General features: G+C 51.8%; 1 non-coding gene across 1 annotated transcript in view; it reads right to left on the bottom strand.

The window, feature by feature from the left end:
- Positions 1 to 1,370, bottom strand: part of LOC126314293 (small subunit ribosomal RNA) — a 1,893-nt gene extending 523 nt beyond the window's left edge. Inside the window, exon 1 of the ribosomal RNA XR_007555755.1 lies at positions 1 to 1,370. This exon is cut by the window's left edge and continues 523 nt beyond it. This is a non-coding gene — a ribosomal RNA (small subunit ribosomal RNA).
- Positions 1,371 to 5,000: the final 3,630 nt, after the last annotated feature.

Below are 5,000 nucleotides of genomic sequence, written 5' to 3'. Positions count from 1 at the left end.
CTAAGAACGGCCATGCACCACCACCCACCGAATCAAGAAAGAGCTATCAATCTGTCAATCCTTCCGGTGTCCGGGCCTGGTGAGGTTTCCCGTGTTGAGTCAAATTAAGCCGCAGGCTCCACTCCTGGTGGTGCCCTTCCGTCAATTCCTTTAAGTTTCAGCTTTGCAACCATACTTCCCCCGGAACCCAAAAGCTTTGGTTTCCCGGAGGCTGCCCGCCGAGTCATCGGAGGAACTGCGGCGGATCGCTGGCTGGCATCGTTTATGGTTAGAACTAGGGCGGTATCTGATCGCCTTCGAACCTCTAACTTTCGTTCTTGATTAATGAAAACATACTTGGCAAATGCTTTCGCTTCTGTTCGTCTTGCGACGATCCAAGAATTTCACCTCTAACGTCGCAATACGAATGCCCCCGCCTGTCCCTATTAATCATTACCTCGGGTTCCGAAAACCAACAAAATAGAACCGAGGTCCTATTCCATTATTCCATGCACACAGTATTCAGGCGGGCTTGCCTGCTTTAAGCACTCTAATTTGTTCAAAGTAAACGTGCCGGCCCACCGAGACACTCAACAAAGAGCACCCTGGTAGGATTTAAACGGGGTCCGCCTCGGGACGCGAAAGCACCCCTTCGGCTCGCCCCACCGGCAGGACGTCCCACGATACATGCCAGTTAAACACCGACGGGCGGTGAACCAACAGCGTGGGACACAAATCCAACTACGAGCTTTTTAACCGCAACAACTTTAATATACGCTATTGGAGCTGGAATTACCGCGGCTGCTGGCACCAGACTTGCCCTCCAATAGATACTCGTTAAAGGATTTAAAGTGTACTCATTCCGATTACGGGGCCTCGGATGAGTCCCGTATCGTTATTTTTCGTCACTACCTCCCCGTGCCGGGAGTGGGTAATTTGCGCGCCTGCTGCCTTCCTTGGATGTGGTAGCCGTTTCTCAGGCTCCCTCTCCGGAATCGAACCCTGATTCCCCGTTACCCGTTACAACCATGGTAGGCGCAGAACCTACCATCGACAGTTGATAAGGCAGACATTTGAAAGATGCGTCGCCGGTACGAGGACCGTGCGATCAGCCCAAAGTTATTCAGAGTCACCAAGGCAAACGGACCAGACAAGCCAATCCGATTGGTTTTGATCTAATAAAAGCGTCCCTTCCATCTCTGGTCGGGACTCTGTTTGCATGTATTAGCTCTAGAATTACCACAGTTATCCAAGTAACATGGGTACGATCTAAGGAACCATAACTGATTTAATGAGCCATTCGCGGTTTCACCTTAATGCGGCTTGTACTGAGACATGCATGGCTTAATCTTTGAGACAAGCATATGACTACTGGCAGGATCAACCAGGGAGCTGCGTCAACTAGAGCTGAGCAGCCGGCCGCCCGGGAGTGTGTCCCGGGGGCCCGCGCGAACACGCAAGCGTCCGCTCAATTATTCTGCAAACAGGAGGAGGCCGAGCTCCCCTGCACGATACACCTCGAAACCCTCTCAGGTCCCGGCGGCGCGCAGCGCCGTCCTAGGTACTTGGTCGGTTTCGAGAGAGGCGCAATCGCCCGGAGTTAGGCGAGTAGACGGTTTTAGTGCGAACACCCTTGCTCCCAACTGAGCTTGCCGCTGCCGACAGAGGCCCGGGAGCGTGCTGTCGTGGCATTGCCGGCGGGAGACAACACGCGCCACCTATGGTGACCGGCAGCTCCAACGCCAGCGCCACACAAGGGCAAAGCCCCACTTGGGTGCAGAAGCGAACTCTCCCAGCACAGCGCACGCGCCAACACGTCCGCACAACTGCGATACAAACCACCTGCGAGAACCGCTGGGGCGACCGAGCAGCAGACGGCGTCGCGGCGCCGAGTGCCAGGCGGCGGCGCATCCTCAACGCACACAGTCCTCAATCAGACCAGCACACTGCAGATGTCCACCGCGCTTCGCACCGGGCTCGGCTGAACCAACTTTGGCCGCCAGGCGCCGCGTGCAGGGTGCGCCGCAGCGTAGCTGCGCCGCCTGCCGAGCCCGTCGGCTGGCGCTCCTGCCACTCGGCGCCCCCCACCAGCCGCCTGTTGCGCGTGCGCCCACGCAGCGCGCGGCCAACACGCCGGGCGGCCCCCCTTCACCGGCCGGGAACAGTCCCACCAAGCCACCGCCGCGTATCGCTTCATACCCACATGGGCCTAGTCACGTGTGTGGATGTGGCGGGTACCGCTGAAACAACCGGTTAATAGCTGTACCGATCGTCGCCATCACAGATTCACCTCCAGCGTGAACAACCGCTCAACAACGGATTTCCAGTTCATTTGCGTATCTTGGGCAGTAAACGTAGATGTCCACCTACATTTGCGAATTCAACAATTCTTGCATGCCAGGATGTCATGTGTCACGACACGCTACATCAGACCACATACACACTGCGACATGTGCAGAAGAGAACACGTGGAAGGTGGCCCGCGCACGTATGCGATGTCCCTTCCGCGATCCACTGTCAACCGGCATCTGCGGCATGTCCCAGATATGGAACGCGGTCCACCAGGGTAGCACTTTGTGTGAGGCAATACGACAAAGTCGGAATACACGCGTCACTACATCACACGGCTCACGCTGACCTGACCTGACTCACCGCACCACCACCCCCAGCGACCCAGGGTGACATACAATGCGTTCGTACGTTCCTCCCACACGCCTCTACGGCGTACCACAGTGCAACCTAGCTGTTATTGGGAGACGAGACAAGTAGCATCGAGCACAACATATGGAAATTGAGATTCGACACCGTTGGGCACAGCCAGCGTACGGTCACACGTATCACACTACTTCACTCTGTACGTAACTACCGATGATCGGTACAGCGTGTGGGTTACGCGTACGACATCAGCGGACAATGGACACAGACCATACCACGACGTACACTGAGGGCGTCGACATCTGAACGCAACTGAACAGCTGCGAGGCTCATTTAACACTCAAACGCCAGACCGACCAGCTTGAGAGGACGGAGACACAAAGAGAGGGGCAGAGGGGGGGGGGGGCGATATAGTCCTATTGCAGTACAATTGACAGTGGATAGCGGGAATATGTGGAAAGTAAGCAACACTCGCAAGACATCTACATGAGGATAACAACGACACCAGAGATTCCGAGCAGTGAACTATGTTAGGCAAAGGGACAACGTGGGTTAGGTTAAGGGACAACGTGGGTTAGGTTAAGGGACAACGTGGGTTAGGTTAAGGGACAACGTGGGTTAGGTTAAGGGACAACGTGGGTTAGGTTAAGGGACAACGTGGGTTAGGTTAAGGGACAACGTGGGTTAGGTTAAGGGACAACGTGGGTTAGGTTAAGGGACAACGTGGGTTAGGTTAAGGGACAACGTGGGTTAGGTTAAGGGACAACGTGGGTTAGGTTAAGGGACAACGTGGGTTAGGTTAAGGGACAACGTGGGTTAGGTTAAGGGACAACGTGGGTTAGGTTAAGGGACAACGTGGGTTAGGTTAAGGGACAACGTGGGTTAGGTTAAGGGACAATGTGGGTTAGGTTAAGGGACAACGTGGGTTAGGTTAAGGGACAACGTGGGTTAGGTTAAGGGACAACGTGGGTTAGGTTAAGGGACAACGTGGGTTAGGTTAAGGGACAAATTGAGTTAGGTTAAGGGACAAATTGAGTTAGGTTAAGGGACAAATTGAGTTAGGTTAAGGGACAAATTGAGTTAGGTTAAGGGACAAATTGAGTTAGGTTAAGGGACAAATTGAGTTAGGTTAAGGGACAAATTGAGTTAGGTTAAGGGACAAATTGAGTTAGGTTAAGGGACAAATTGAGTTAGGTTAAGGGACAAATTGAGTTAGGTTAAGGGACAAATTGAGTTAGGTTAAGGGACAAATTGAGTTAGGTTAAGGGACAATTTGAGTTAGGTTAAGGGACAAATTGAGTTAGGTTAAGGGACAAATTGAGTTAGGTTAAGGGACAAATTGAGTTAGGTTAAGGGACAAATTGAGTTAGGTTAAGGGACAAATTGAGTTAGGTTAAGGGACAAATTGAGTTAGGTTAAGGGACAAATTGAGTTAGGTTAAGGGATAATCTGGTACAACCACAGTTAGGTTAAGCGATAATCTGGTACAGCCACAGTTAGGTTAAGCGATAATCTGGTACAGCCACAGTTAGGTTAAGCGATAATCTGGTACAGCCACAGTTAGGTTAAGCGATAATCTGGTACAGCCACAGTTAGGTTAAGCGATAATCTGGTACAGCCACAGTTAGGTTAAGCGATAATCTGGTACAGCCACAGTTAGGTTAAGCGATAATCTGGTACAGCCACAGTTAGGTTAAGCGATAATCTGGTACAGCCACAGTTAGGTTAAGCGATAATCTGGTACAGCCACAGTTAGGTTAAGCGATAATCTGGTACAGCCACAGTTAGGTTAAGCGATAATCTGGTACAGCCACAGTTAGGTTAAGCGATAATCTGGTACAGCCACAGTTAGGTTAAGCGATAATCTGGTACAGCCACAGTTAGGTTAAGCGATAATCTGGTACAGCCACAGTTAGGTTAAGCGATAATCTGGTACAGCCACAGTTAGGTTAAGCGATAATCTGGTACAGCCACAGTTAGGTTAAGCGATAATCTGGTACAGCCACAGTTAGGTTAAGCGATAATCTGGTACAGCCACAGTTAGGTTAAGCGATAATCTGGTACAGCCACAGTTAGGTTAAGCGATAATCTGGTACAGCCACAGTTAGGTTAAGCGATAATCTGGTACAGCCACAGTTAGGTTAAGCGATAAAGTTGGTTAAATTCGGTATTGTGTGGGAAGGGGGCAGAGAGAGTGGGGGGGGGGGGTGGATAGTTGTGGCAGTACGCGGATGCCTGAGTCACCGTCAGATATGTCACGTCGGTTCGATGCTTGTAGCAAGAGGCTGGCGGGTCTGTGTCTCTCACTTCTGCAATTTTTCATGTGGTATAACACGAGGGCGGGGGGGTGATATTTGGTGCCCCTC

Source organism: Schistocerca gregaria, unplaced genomic scaffold (assembly GCF_023897955.1).
Source record: "Schistocerca gregaria isolate iqSchGreg1 unplaced genomic scaffold, iqSchGreg1.2 ptg000550l, whole genome shotgun sequence".
Classification (NCBI taxonomy): Eukaryota; Metazoa; Arthropoda; class Insecta; order Orthoptera; family Acrididae; genus Schistocerca; species Schistocerca gregaria.
This window is presented reverse-complemented; position numbering and strand designations above follow the sequence as displayed.